At 37.2% G+C, this 16274-nt stretch overlaps 1 protein-coding gene and 1 non-coding gene across 4 annotated transcripts in view; one reads left to right on the top strand and one right to left on the bottom strand.

Moving 5' to 3' along the window:
- Nucleotides 1-16274, top strand: part of LOC110659165 (uncharacterized) — a 67523-nt gene that overhangs the window by 37533 nt on the left and 13716 nt on the right. The gene's annotated exons all lie outside the window — the stretch shown is intronic.
- TRNAE-CUC (transfer RNA glutamic acid (anticodon CUC)) lies at nucleotides 6091-6163 on the bottom strand. The gene has a single exon. It is a non-coding gene; the product is annotated as a tRNA-Glu (tRNA).

Here is a 16274-nt window from a genome sequence, read left to right as displayed (position 1 = left end):
AGGGAAAAATTAGCGATCACAGATGGCAAATATGGCAGCAGAGGATTCTACAGTATCTTCCTTTGAGAAAACTGTTTTGGTATCTGCAGAGGATTTTGCACAGTTTTTCCAGTATCAGACATCTCTAAAGCCTACTAGTTCCACTGTCACTGCGATCGCTGAGTCAGGTAAATCCACTACATGCCTTGTATCTTCCTCATTCAAATGGATTATTGATTTTAGTGCGACAGATCACATGACAGGTAATTCTAGTATTCTATCTGCTTTTCAGTCTAATCTCACTTCCTCTACTGTTACTTTAGCTGTTGGTTCTACTTCTTGTGTAATGGGTTCTGGAACTGCGAACCCAATTTCATCAATTTCTTTGTCATCTGTTTTGTGTCTACTAAAATTCTCTTTTAATCTACTTTCTGTTAGTAAACTTACTCGTACCTTAAATTATTCTGTTTCCTTTTTTCCTGACCAGTGCTTGTTTCAGGATCTTACGACGAAGCAGATTATTGATAGAGGACGTGAGTTAGGTGGTCTCCACATTCTGAAAAATCATATACTGCGGTCACTTGTTTGCTCCAGTACATTAACACCTCTTGAAGCTCATTGTAGATTGGGCCATCATTCTTTGTCTACCATGAAGAAGCTGTGTCCTCAGTTTCAGTCTTTATCAGTACTAGAATGTGAGTCGTGTCAGTTTACAAAACATCATTGTTTGCCTTCTGTGTCTAGAGTCAATAAACGGGCTTCATCCCCTTTTGAGTTGGTTCATTTTGATGTTTGGGGTCCTTGTTCAGTTACTTCTAAAACTGGATTTCATTATTTTGTTACTTTTGTTGATGATTACTCTCGTGTTACCTGGTTATATTTAATGAAGAATAATTTTGAGTTGTTTTCTATCTTTTGTGCCTTTTGTAATGAAATCAAAACTCAATTTAATATTTATGTGCGCATATTAAGAAGTGACAATGGCAAAGAATATTTTTCAGCACAATTTCAGTCTTATATGACACAAAATGACATTCTTTATCCATCTTTCTGTGTTGATACTCCATCCCATAATGGCGTGGCAGAAAGAAAAAATCAGCATCTTCTTGAGGTAACTCATACTCTTCTTTTTAATATGAAAGGTCCTAAATACTTTTGGGCGGATGCAGTTTCTGCGGCATATTTTTTGATCAATCGTATGCCGTCTTCTATCCTTAATGGGGATATTCCTTATACTACTTTGTTTTCTATAAAATCTTGGTTCCCTGTTAAACCCTGTATTTTTGGTTGTATCTGTTTTGTGCGTGATGTTCGTCCACAGGTTACTAAATTAGATCCGAAGTCTCTCGAATGTGTCTTCCTTGGGTACTCCCGGCTCTAAAAAGGGTACCGCTGTTTTTTTCCTACTCTTAATCTGCAGATGTCACATTTTTGGAGTTCACTCTATTCTTTCCTCAATCATCTGTGTATGAGAATCAGGGGGAGGAGGATGATCTCTTAATATATACTGTCCAACCAATGTCTAGTCCTCTCCCACATTCTGTTCCTTCTGTCTCTAAACCTACTCGACCTCCCGTTGTTCATGCTTATTCCAGGAGGTTGGAGATTCCTGACTTAAATCCTCCACCAGCTACTTCGTTCGGAGATCCTGTACCTCATACTGATCATGATTCTGACCTAGACTTACCCATTGCTTTTCGTAAAGATAAGTGTTCATGCACTTACCCTATCTCTTCTTTTGTTTCTTATAATCAATTGTCTTCTTGTTCTCGGTGTTTTGTTACTTCTTTAGACTCTATTCTTATCCCTAATACTGTTGGTGAGGCACTATCTCATCCTGGCTGGTGTGCTGCTATAAAAGAGGAAATGAAGGCTTTAGATGCTAATGGTACATAGGAACTGTTGCCTTTGCCCACTGGTAAGAAAGCTATTGGTTGTAAATGGGTATTTACAGTAAAGGTAAATCCTGATGTTCTGTGGTTAGGTTAAAAGCATGCCTTGTGGCAAAAGGATATACTCAGACATATGGGGTTGATTACTCTGACACTTTTTCTCCTGTAGCTAAACTTACTTCTATTCGCTTGTTTATCTCTTTAGCAGTTACATATGATTGGCTCCTGCACCAATTGGATATCAAGAATGCTTTTCTTCATGGTGATATTCAGGAGGAGGTGTATATGGAGCAACCACCTGGATTTGTTGCTCAGGGGGGAGTTGGGTAAAGTTTGTATGCTTCGAAAGTCTCTTTATGGCTTGAAACAAAGTCCTAGGGCGTGGTTTAGGAGATTCAGTGAAGCAGTACAGGAATTTGGTATGCAAAAGAGTAAGTGTGATCACTCATTATTTTATAGGCAATTTGAGGCTGGTCTAATTCTCCTGGTAGTCTATGTAGATGACATTGTCATCACTGGGAGTGACTCTACAGGTATTTCATCTCTTAAAACCTTCTTCCAAACTCAGTTTCAGACCAAAAACTTGGGATTGCTTGGGTATTGAAGTTATGAGAAGTAAGAATGGTATTTTCTTATCTCAAAGAAAATATGTCTTCGATCTATTGATAGAGACAGGAAAATTAGGTGCTAAGTCTTGTAATGCACCAATGACTCCAAATTTACAACTGTTAGCGGGAGATAGTGAGTTGTTTGAAGATTCAGAGAGATACAGGAGATTGATAAGAAAATTAAACTACCTTACAGTCACTCGTCCTGACATTGCTTATTCCGTTAGTATGGTAAGTCAGTTTATGTATTTCCAAACTGTTGCTCATTGGGAAGCCTTGGGACAAATCTTGTGTTATCTGAAGAGCGCTCCAGGAAGAGATTTGTTATATGGTAATCGTAAGCATTTGAATATTGAATGTTTTTCAGATGCCGACTGGGCTGGATCTAAGGTTGACAGGAGGTCAACTACTGGATATTGCGTTTTTGTTGGAGGAAATTTGGTGTCTTGGAGAAGCAAGAAGTAGATGTAGTTTCTCGTTTTAGTGCTGAATCGGAATACAAAGCCATGGCACAATCAATATATGAGGTAATGTGGATACTTCAATTACTAGATGAGACAGGTTTTAAGACCTCACTGCTTGCGAAATTGTGGTGTGATAATCAAGCTGCTCTCGATATTGCTTCTAATCCGGTGTTTCATGAGCGGACCAAACATATTGAGATTGATTGTCACTTTGTTCGTGAAATGATTCAACAACAGATCATCTCAACAGGATACATCAAAACTGGAGAGCAGTTACGAGATATTTTCACAAAAGCTCTGAATGGAGCTAGGATTGACTACATTTGTAACAAGTTGGGCATGATTAATATCTATGCTCCAACTAGAGGGGGAGTACTATGGAAAGTCAATCACTATATTATTTCTCTGTATATTCTGTATTCTGTATTCCTATTTAGGATTTCTTCCTAATTAGTAGAACACAATTATAGGAATCAATTGTATATATATATACCCATGTACAGATTAATTGAAATCAAGGATATTCATCTTTTTCTACACCTATTACTAGTTCGGCCTTCACTGAACTTGCAATGCATGTATTTTGTCTTCGTTCTACTTAACTTAAAGCCCTTTGACTCTAGAGTACTTCTCCAAAGCTCTAGTTTTCTGTTGGCTCCTTCTCGCGTCTCATCTACCAGAACTATATCATCCGCAAACATCATGCACCAAGGAATACTCTCTTGTATATGTTTCCTCAATTCATCTAAAACTAATGTAAAAAGGTAAGGGCTTACTGCTGAACCTTGGTGTAATCCAATTGAGATAGGAAAATCTCGTGTTCCCTCCCACTGTGCACACAATAGTAGTTGTTCCTTTATACATATCTTTCAACATTTGTATATACCTAATAGATACCCTCTTTTATTCTAACACTCTCCATAAGATATCTCTTGGAACACTATCATAAGCCTTCTCCAAATCGATAAAAATCATATGTAGATCTTTATTCACATCTCTATATTTCTCCATCAAGCTTCTAATGAGAAAGATCGCTTCCATAGTTGAACGATCAGGTATGAAGCCAAATTGATTGGGAAAGATAGAAGTATCATGATGTAGTCGATATTCCACAACTCTCTCCCACAACTTCATAGTACGGCTCATGAGTTTAATTCCTTTATAGTTTGAGCAACTATGTATTTCTCCCTTATTTTTAAAAATAGGTACTAAAATACTCCTACTTTATTCATCAGGCATTTTCTTTGAGTTTAGAATTTTATTAAGCAATTTAGTTAACCATGCCACTCTCATATCTCCCAAACACTTCCACACTTCAATTGGTATTCCATCAGGTCCACAGGCTTTACCCACTTTTATTCTCTTAAGTGCTTCCTTTACTTTTAAAGATCTAATCCTTCTAGTATAATTCACATTCTTTTTTATTGCTCTGTAGTCTATATTTACGTTATTACCATTTTGACTATTATTAAAGAGATCCTCAAAATAATTTCTCCATCTTTCTTTAATGTCCTCATCTTTTATCAACACTTTTCCTTTTTTATCCTTAATGCACCTAACTTGATTGAGATCTTGACATTTCTTTTCTCTCCTCCTTGCTAATCTATAAATATTTTTCTTTCCTTCTTTAGTTCCAAGTTTCTCATGTAACTTTTCAAAGGCCTGTGCTCTTGCTTGACTAACTGCCTTTTTTGCCTCTTTCTTTGCTATCTTGTACTGTTATGCCTCATTATTATCACACTTAGGTAATTTCTTATACCATTCCCTCTTTCTCTTCACTGCCTTTTGTACTTTCTCATTCCACCACCATCTCTCTTTTGAGGGTGGTCCATGTCCTCTAGATTCTCCAAGTACTTTTTTAGCTACTTCTCTAATCTTTGATGCCATCTGTATCTACATACCTTTGGCCTACATATTCAACTTCCATGCTTCGGACTCGAGAAGCTCATTTTTGAACTTCACTTGCTTTACTCTTTTGAACTCCCACCACTTTGTTCGAGTTACACTATTTTTTCTGACCTTGCTTGAATTGTTCCTAAACTTGACATCCAAGATCACTAACCAATGTTGACTTGTTAAAGCCTCTCCTAGAATGACTTTGCAATCCTTGCGTAGAGCTCTATTTGTCTTCCTGGTTAAGAGGAAGTCAATTTGACTTCTATGTTGTCCACTTTTGAAAGTCACTAAATGTGACTCTCTTTTTATAAAGTAGGTATTTGCTAGTATTAGGTCGTATGTCATAGCAAAATCCAGGATGCTTTTCCCTCCTCATTTCGGCTGCCAAAACCAAAACCTCCATGAACATTCTCATAACCTTGCCTATTACTTCCTACATGTCCATTCAAATCTCCACCAATGAAAATATTCTCTTCATTCGGTATGCTTTGTATTAAATCATACATATCTTTCTAGAATCTTTGTTTACCCTCACTATCTAGTCCTATTTGTGGGGCATAAGTACTAACTACATTTATTGTTTCTCCTTCTAGTACTAGCTTTACTAGTATAATTTTATCTCCTACTCTTTTCACAGCTATTACAACATCTTTCAATGTCCTGTCTATGATTATGCCCACTTCGTTCTTGTTTCTCTCATTTCCGGTAAATCACTGTTTGTACCTTGAATTACCCACTTTCTTACTTTTCTCTCCTACCCATTTAGTCTTCTGAATGCAAGCAATATTCACCCTTCTCCTTTTCAATGTATCCACAAGCTCCATTAATTTTCCTGTTAGTGATTTAACATTATAAGTACCAACCCTGATTCTCCTGCTATCCTGTTCCTTCCTAATTGATCTCCTTCTATAATATCTTATATTGTTCTCTATGCCGATCTTGTGTTCTGTTTCACTATCTGTCCTATGGACTAATTTATTTATGCTCATTTAATACCACACTCGGGAGCTGGCATGGCACATTGCTTTCGGTGAACGCCCTACACTCTTGCATATTTCTCACTACAACCGAGCTCCGATGTAGCGCGTCGTAAGTAGAGGACGCCCCAACATTTATATCATTTGAATCCATATCATAAGCCGTGACGAAATTTTTACGCTGGTTGTCACTTATCGCAACCCTCCTCCTTTATCCGGGCTTGGGACCGACTAAGCGCAAATTACTTAGACGGAGTTATAAAATAACAAATACTTCCATTGCCGGGAATCAAACCCGGATCTCCCAGGTGAGAGCCGAATATCCTAACCAACTAGACTACAACGGATTTGCTCTTTTTGGTTCTTGGAATGAAGAAGAAAAATTCCACAGGAGTTGATTTAAATCTATATCGTGATCATCTGTGGTAGATATGGATTGAATTGCAACCAATTGAGTTGCTTTTGGAGTTTTAAGTCCCCATAATTCCACTTGTTCACCAAATATGGTAAAATACATGCACATGTCCTTGAAGTCCCATAAAATAGGCCCTAAGGTATTGAGCCAATTTACACCTAATACCACAACAAAGCCACTCAAGGTTAGAATAAAGACATCAATAAGGAAATTGTGAGTTCCTAACTGAAATGGAATTCCTTAGCATCGCCTAGGACTTAATTTTTTCTCCATTTGCCACCACGACGCGCAATTCCTCACTCTTTTCCGTTGGAATGTTGAATTGTGATACTAGCTTGGAGTCTATGAAGTTGTGGGTACTGCTAGAATCTACCAGAATCAAAACCTTTGCACCATTCAATTTTCCTTGCAACCGCATGGTCTTAAGGGGTGGTTATTACTGCAATGGCATTTAGCGATATCGTTCATAGATCGTTATGGATATCTGGTTTAGGTTCATTTGGTTTGTCATCCCCTTCATCTATTGATTCAATCTAGAACAATATCTTACATTGATGCTCCTTAACGAATCGTTTATCATAGTTCCACCAAAGGCTTTTAAGTCATTTTTCTTCCATCTCAGCCTATTTAATTTTTTAACAAATCTGGGGTGTAAAGCTGGTGATGGATCAGGAGGTTTAACTCTCCTAGCCTCTGTAATTGGTGACCTGATGGAATTACCTTTCCGTTCATAGAGATAAGACATGCTCATTGCAGTTGCCAACTCTGTAGGATTGTGTAGTTCCACCTCGACCTCAATGTATTCTGAGAGACTGTGGATGTAAAGCTCAATTTTTTGTGCCTGGGTAAGGACACCTACTTGTGCAATGAGCTGCTCAAATTTCACCTGGTAATCTACTACTGACTCACTGTGTTGTAATTTTGCCAACTCACCCAATTTGTGACTTCTTATCGGTGGACCGAATCTTAAATGACATTGGCACTTAAATTCATCTCATGTAAGTTGTAGGGTGTCAGACTCCATTTGAAGGAACCACAACTGAGCATTGCCCTCAAATGGAATGAGGCAAGACTAACCTTCTCTTCTTCTTATATTTGTAGATGACGGAAGAAGTGCTCATACCTACTCAACCATCCTAGTGGATCTTCATTGCCATTGAATCGTGGGAATTCCAATCTGGGTGAATTTAGGAACAACGGTACCACCATCTGAATTTTCAGAACCTGTTGTTGCCATGCCCTTTCCCCTTCGACCTTGGTTGCTACTTCCTTCCTCTGTTGGAGTGTTGTTGAGTCGAGAGGGAAAAAAAAATCCTTGGTAAGTTCGTCCAGGCAAGCATTGACGGCTTCTTGCCTTTCAAAATGGCTGCATGTTCTTGGAACATTTTTAAGAGTTTCCCCAATTGTTGTTGAATGGAATCCTCCATAACTTCCGGCTTTGATACCAAATTGTTAAGGTCCTGTGCAATGGATCAAGTTACAGGTCTGTTAACATCTTGCAGAGGGTTAATTGGTGGGAAGGAAGGTGCTAGAGGAGAAGAAGTTTTCTTTTTCCGACCAAAGATTGTAAACCAGGCTCATTAAAGGGAACTTGAAACCTTTGAGTTTTAAGTAATAAAAAACTGAATGAATTTCTTGATGATCTTTTATTAAACTTGGCTGCCTTTAAATGCAGCTTGATGGTATAAACATCCTTAAAACTGGGATTTGAAAATTGTCACTAAAACAAAAATTGGCAGCTAAATGATAAGATAAATTCAAAACAGGAATTCAATGATCTGATCCTGATATTTATTTAATTAAAATTCTGGTATTTATCTTGATCCCATCTACTGCTGATGTCTTCTAGACTTTCCATGTGTGAATCTCTTGTACCTTGTTGGACTCTTTGTTTTTGGCACTTGCTCTGCTCCCCCACTTGACAAGAACTCCACCTCGAGTTAGAATTCTTCCATATCATTCTCCCCCACTTAGAATAAATCCTCTATCGAATTTTGAATTGAAAGAGAATGAAAAATTTCATTGGGAAAGCACAACATATAGCGCCTTTTGGATGATGTAGCCAACAGAATTTTGAATAAGACTTTGATCGTATTCACCCTTGTCTCCACAAGAACATCTAGATAAATGAAATCAATGGAAACAATTGAAATTAAAGAGTTAGAAAAATCCTCAATCTCCATCATCTGCATGATTTGATTTTCTCCAATCTCCAATATTGACTCCATGCATTTTTTTTCCTCAACTTCCATCAGAATCTCCTTAGCTTGATGTTCTTCATTCCCTAGGACACACTCCTCAAGCTCTTTGTCTTCAACTATAGCAAAAGGAAATTTGATTAAAGATTCTAGTTTAAATTCTTCAAACTTAGGCTTCTCCATTTCAAATTGTGTCGAAGCTCCCCTTGTTCACCTTCTAGTTTTTCAAGCACCAATGGCTTTGGTTGGATCTCTCATTGACAAAATTGTTTTTGTTGGAATAATTTCTTTGTAATCTAGAGGCAAATATTCATGTTCTAGCAAATACTTCATCATGTACCACGTACAAACTGACCCTTTCCCTTCTTGCTTCCTTCTAGATTGTAATCGTTCCCACTAAACAGAAGCACCACCTGTCCATCTAGAAGGCATCAATTGGACTTGTTTTTCTAGTGCTATATCGACATGGTCGAAGAATCTATCCATATTTGCAATTCAATTTAAGAATTCTTCTATGTTGAGATCCCCATAGAAATTAGGAATATTAATTTGCCACTAATAATCCGCGCTTCCTCTCATATCACCGCCATACCGTTGATCTCTATTGAACATTTGAGCCGGATTAGTTCATAGTTATCTTCCTCTTCCAAATATTCATTGTAAACATATTGCCCACGTGTAGGAAAAGGTTTGTTGATTGGATCACCATGAGCTACATTTGCCCTTCGCCTTCTATCCATGGTTGTCAAACTTGCTTTTTCGAGTTAGAATCGGTAAAGGAACAATAAAATCTTATCGTAAAATCAAATTTTAAAGTTGCGAGATTTTATAACTTGAAAAAACTTTCAAAAAAATTCTAATATATATAAAAACAGATAAATAAATTTTAATATAATAATAATAATAATAATAATAATAATAATAACAACCAAACTTTAAAACCACATCAAGTCATTTTCACTAGTAAACATTAAAAGAAAAGAACTCCTTTTCTATAATGATAATGGTTCAACATTTGTGTGAACACAACAATAATGATAGTTCTACATGCACGCAAATATATGAATACATTTAATTTGCTTTTTGACATTATCTAGTACACTTGTACAAGATTCCATATTTTTTTTCGGGTATAAGCTAAATAATGCTTATAATGAAAAATGCCTCCTCTGAGTATTTGTTCACAGAATTTACATTGAGCCCTTTTTGAGTTATCATCCACATCAACCCCATATTGCCACCACCGTACATCAGATCTATTTCCAGCTTCATTTTCAGCTTCAACACAAGAATGACAATTAATATAATTAATATTGTATTGTTGTGAAAATATTTTCTCATATCTCTCAAAGAAGGATTACAACATATTTATACAATTGTGATCTTAAGAAGGAAAGTAATCTTACAATTAAGCAAATGCATATCTGCGATGCTATAAGTTAGGGATACAAACAAATATACAAAGTTGACATTCCATAACACTCCCCCTCAAGTTGGAGCGTAGATGTTAATCATGCCCAACTTGCTACAAATGTAGTCAACTCGAGCTCCATTTAGAGCTTTTGTAAAAATATCTTCCAATTGCTCTTTTGTATTGACATGTCCTGTTGAGATGACCTTCTGTTGAATCTTCTCTCGAATAAAGTGACAGTCAATCTTGATATGTTTAGTTCCCTCTTGATACACAGGATTAGAAGCAATATGGAGAGCTGCTTGATTATCACACCATAATTTTGCAGGTAATGGAACTTTAAGACCAACCCCATCCAATAACCGAAGCACCCACATAACTTCACATACTGATTGTGCCATAGCCCGATATTCTGATTCAACACTTGAACGAGACACTACACTTTACACCACGACACCAAGTTTCCTCCAACAAAAACACAATACCCTGTTGTTGATCTCCTGTCAATCTTTGATCCTGCCCAATCTGCATCTTAAAAACACTCAACATTTAAATGCCCATTATTGCTATACAAAAGACCATGACTTGGAGCACCTTTCAAATAGCACAATATCTGTCCCAAAGCTTCCCAATGAGTAATAGTAGGAGAAGATATAAACTGACTCATAACACTAACAGAGTAAGCAATATCTGGACGAGTCACTGTCAGATAATTCAGCTTTCCAACCAATCTCCTATACCTCTCTGGATCATCATATAGCTCACCATCTCTTGCTGTAAGCTGAACATTAGGAGTCATTGGTGCACTACATGGTTTAGCACCTAATTTTCCAGTCTCTGCCAATAAATCAAAGACATACTTCCTTTGAGACAAGAAAATGCCTTTCTTACATCTTGAAACTTCAATGCCTAAAAAATATTTCAATAAACCCAAATCTTTTGTTTGAAATTGAGTTTGAAGAAATGACTTGAGTGATGAAATGCCAGCAGAGTCACTTCCAGTAATGACAATGTCATCAACATCTACCACAAGTAAGATTACACCACTTTTATAATGCTTAAAATATACATAATGATTAGAATTGCCCTTTTGCATACCAAACTGTTATACCACCTCACTAAATCTTCCAAACCAAGCTCAGGGATTTTGTTTCAAACCATAAAGATTTGCGAAGCCTGCAAACTTTGCTTGACTCCCCCTGAGCAACAAACTCAGGTGGTTGCTCCATATATACCTCTTCTTGAAGATTACCATGAAGAAAAGCATTTTTGATATCCAATTGGTGCAAGAGCCAATCTTATATAGTTGCTAAAGAAATGAACAAGCGAATAGAAGCAAGTTTAGCTATAGGTGAAAAAGTATTAGAGTAATCAACTCCATATGTCTGAGCATATCTTTTTGCCATAAGACGAGCTTTTAACCGAGCCACAGATCCATCGAGATTCACTTTCACTGTGAACACCCATTTACAATCCACAGCCTTCTTACCAATGGGCAGAGATACCAAGTCCCATGTACCATTAGTCTCTAGAGCCTGCATCTCCTCTCTCATAGCATCACACTAGCTAGGATGGGATAATGCCTCACTAACAGTTTTAGGAATATGGATAGAGTCTAAAGAAGTAACAAAACACCGAGAACAAGAAGACAACTGATTATAAGAAACAAAAGATGAGATAGGATAAATACATGTGTGTTTACCTTTACGAAGAGCAATTGGTAAATCAAGGTTGAAATCAAGACCATAAGTAGGAATTGGAACTCCCAACAAACAAGCCGGTAGAGAGTTTGAGTCTGAGTTTTGGATCTCTTCCATCCTCCTGGGAAAGGCCCTAGAATAAACATGATGAACTGGTGGTTTAGGCTGAACTGGTACTTAGGCTGAAGGATCAGATGATGGGAGAGGACTAGACATAGTATATATTAAGAGATCATCCTCCTCCCTCTGACTCTCATACACAGATGATTGAGGAAAAAATGGGGTAAACTCAAAAAATGTAACATCAGCAGATACAAGATATTTATTGAGAGTGGGTGAAAAACACCGATACTCCTTTTGAAGATGGGAATATTCAAGAAAGACACTCTTAAGAGACTTGGGATCCAATTTGGTAACCTGCGGACGAACATCACGAACAAAACAAGAGCACCCAAAGATACGAGGTTCAATGGGAAACAAAGACTTGGAGAGAAACAACACATTATGAGGAATGTCATCGTGAAGGACAGATGATGGTATACGGTTAATAAGAAAACAAGCTGTGGAGATTGCATCAGCCAAAAAATGTTTAGGTACCTTCATTTGGAAAAGAAGTGCTCTAGCTACCTCTAGAAGGTGACGATTCTTTCTTTCGACAACTCCATTTTGAGGAGTATCAACACAAGAGGTCTGATGTAGAATACCATTCTGTGACATAATTCTGAAAACTGTTGGAAATGTATTCTTTTGCATTATCACTTCTCAAGGTACGAACACAAGCATTAAAATGAGTTTTGATTTCAGCACAAAAGGCACAAAAGATTGAAAATAACTCTAAATGATTTTTCATTAAAAATAACCAAGTAACACGAGAATAGTCATCAACAAAGGTAACAAAATACTTAAACCCAATTTTAGAATTAATAGAACATGGACCTCATACATCAGAATGAACTAACTCAAAAAGAAAATGAAGCCCGTTTATTGACTCGAGACACTGTAGGTAAAAGATAGTGTTTGGCAAACTGACAAAGATTGAAACTGTGGAGATAATTTCTTCATTACAGATAAGGAAGGATAGCCCAACTGGCAATGAACTTCGAGAGGACTTAAAGCACTGGAGCACACAAGAGATCTTGGCACCTGCTTGTCAATGATGTACAGGCCCCTAGACTCATACCCTTTACCAATAATTTGCTTCGTCGTAAGATCCTAAAAGAGACAATGATTGGGGAAAAATGAGACACCACAATTAAGAGTACGAGTAAGTTGACTAACAGAGAGTAAGTTAACAGCAAATTTAGGTAAGCATAAAACTGAAGACACAGAGATTGAGGGTGATATATTGGCTACACCAGTACCCATGACACAAGATTTGGACCCATCAGCTAAAGTGACAAAAGAAGAGGAGTAATGAGGTTGAAATTGTGACAAAAGACTAGAGTTACCTGTCATGTGGTCTGTAGCCCCAGAATCAATGACCCACTTTGAAGAAGATGAAGCAAGGCATGTAGTAGAATTACTTGACTCAACAATAGCAGCGGCTAGTGAATTAGTGGGCTTTAGTGATGCCTGATACTGAGAGAATTGTGCATATTTTTCAGCAGAAACTAAAATAGTTTGATGAAGACATAATGGAGGACTTACTTGATGCACCTATGTTCAAGGAGGCCATCACAAGATCACGGGCCAAGGCATTGCAAGCACTAGTGGAGGAACGCCATTCGGCCAAGGACTCGCCAAGCCCTCAAGGATGCGCCACTTGCCTAATGACATTGCACATACAGGAACAAGCATGGCCGAATGCTTGGGAGATCTATTGGAGCATGGCTTAGGTGGCATGCCGCGTGGCATGCCAAGTGGCGAATGATCTAGCAACCAAGGAGAATGTGGCAGCTTGTGTGGAAGGTGACATGGCATGTGGTCTTCTACAAGTCTACCAACCATTAGAAGATACAGTTTTGCCTAATATGCAAGAGCTATTGTTGTTGGTTATTGTCCACTTCTTTTACACTTTTGGTAAAAGCTAATTAACCAAATCAGACTACAAGACAAAGAACATTTTTTAGAGATTGTGATCTGATTTGGGAGGCTTCTTTTGCAATTTTGGTAAAAGCTAATTTACCAAATTAGACTGCAAGACAAAGAACATTTTTAGGAGATTGTGATTTGATTTGGAAGGGCTTCTTTTTATGGTATTGTAATTTAAACATTTATAGAAAGACTAAGGGAATTATCCAAGTCAAGTATGGTTCATTGGGTAATAGCCATGCTTGGCAGAAACTCACGTCTAAAAGGGGAGTCTCTCTCATTTTGCTGGAGATTTTTGAGATTATATTTTCTTCCTCCATTGTAGAGAAGCTTCAAGCTCTCAAACTGAAACTCTTGTGAGGTTATGTTCTTCGCTAAGTTCTACCTAGAACTTAGATTTATTACAAGTTGTCACTTATAATATCTTAGGCTTATACTTGAGAAACTCTAGCACAGTTTGCTATTGTATTTCAAGTGCCATCGACATCTTGTATTTTATGTTTTTCAAGGTTAATGAAAGTCCTCTTTGTTCTAAAGTGCTATCTATCTTGTTAGAAGTTGAGTTGTTTGTGTATGTGCTGGTGTGTTTGTCCTTGGGTGAAGGATGGTCCATCTTCCATGGCTGAATGAATTGTGCTCTCCTTTACAGCATTTAGCCAAGGAGCTATGGTAGACTCCTCGGCTGTTGTATTCGCCATCTGAATCCGCTTATTCTTATTCTAAAGCTGTGGGCAGGTTCTTTTTGTATGTCCTGGCTTATGGTAATAATAGCACACAATGCTTCCTGAGTCACGGTTATGGGCAACTTCCCCACTTCGCTGATTACCCCTATTGCTATTGAACCCTCCTCTGTTTCCTCCTCTGTTGCCCTGCCTCCCACTATCAATGCGACCAACCAAGGCATTGTTAACAGACTGTGGAGGTTGGAAAGATTCTGTACGAAGGCAGAACTAGAAAGAATTTGAGATTTGGCAGTCTCAAACTCTAGAGGAAGAATTGCAAGAAAACTCATCATAGTCATTTGCTCCTTTTGAGCCTGCTAGACTTTTACATCAGGATTAAATGGCATCAATACATTGAGTTCCTCATAAACTCGCTTAAAATCCATAAAATAAGCCGTAAGAGACCTATCTTGCTTTTCTGCTTTATAGAATGCCTTGCACACTTCATAAGTACGAGAAATATTTCCTTTGCCCGAGTACAAAAATTCTGAATAATCCATCATGTCTTTAACAAACTCACAGTGATTAATTAAACTAATTACCTCACTGTTAATGGAATTTCGAATCTGTAGGAACAATCGAGCATCTTCCCTCATCCAAGTCTGCTTTGTATCATCATTAGGAGGATCTTTGGTAAGGTGATCATCCTTATCAATACTTCGCAAATAAATACGAACGGTCTTGGTCCACTCTAAATAATTGGAACCATTAAGTTTGTGCTCCCTGATTTTGGTCATCACAGGAATTACATCAACACAACCAATTTATCAATGAGCAAATTACTCAAAAATTTCTTCAAAACTACCAAGATGTGCACCAAATCACAGAAAGCAAAATCAAAACAAATACGAGATGATTCAGAAACAAGACAACACACTTGGGTTGTTAAAAAATAGTATAAACAGTACTGTTTTAAACCTCCAAACCACAAAAGGCACAAGAATCAAGGAGCTACACACCGGGTAACTTATCCCTATCCAAGAAGAGGCCGTCGGAAGTGCTCGGAAAAGAAACGGACAGTGATCGGACGACGCACATGCTCTGACGCGCTGGCGCATGAAATTGCGTTAATCCTTCCGTCAGTGCGTTCGGCTCACACGCGGCTCCACTGGTGACCGAACCTCCAGGAAGTTGGTCGCCGTGACCTAGCTGGCGTTTGGGTAGGAGGTGAAACAAGATGGTCACCCTTGATGGTGACCAAATTCTCCAGTAGCAAAAAATGTAGAGAAAAATAGAAAAGAGAAAAAAAAAAAGAAATAGGAATTTCCTTTATAATAGCTCTGATATCATGTTGTGAAAATATTTTCTCATATCTCTCAAAGAAGGATTACAACATATTTATACAATTGTGATCTTAACTAAGAAGGAAAGTAATCCTATAATTAAGCAATCTCATATCTACAATGCTATAAGTTAGGGATACAAACAAATATACAAAATTGACATTCCATAACATGTATAATCACTCTAATATATTATAATCACATAATGTATGATGAAGTAATTACAAATTATAAGTAATCTGATATATAATATTACTTCATAATTTTATGAGATTATAAAATTCACTTATTAATTTTTATATCAAATTTTCAAGTTTGTCGTTTTCAGTTGAAAAGAATTCATGTGTATTTCATCAATTCAGCCCTTATAATTGAAATTGTGGGTTAAGCCTGATGGCTTGAATTAAAATACTGTTAAATAATTTGGTAGCCCACCCAAGATTGAAGATGTAATAGTTGCATAAACTTGTATTGCATAAAATGTTTTTACATATAATATTAATGTACATAACATAGCTACTGGCTGGGAATAAACAAAATAGAATTCCTTGAAATGATAACATGTAGGAATATATATTAAAAAAGACCAAAAATCATAAGAAATCCCTTAAAATCACAACGGAAAAATTATATTTAGAAAAGCATGCAACAGCAACTAGAATCTGGACAAAAAATGTGAAGTACAAGTAGTAATTTGT

This window comes from Hevea brasiliensis, chromosome 7 (genome assembly GCF_030052815.1).
Source record: "Hevea brasiliensis isolate MT/VB/25A 57/8 chromosome 7, ASM3005281v1, whole genome shotgun sequence".
Taxonomy (NCBI): Eukaryota; Viridiplantae; Streptophyta; class Magnoliopsida; order Malpighiales; family Euphorbiaceae; genus Hevea; species Hevea brasiliensis.
This window is presented reverse-complemented; position numbering and strand designations above follow the sequence as displayed.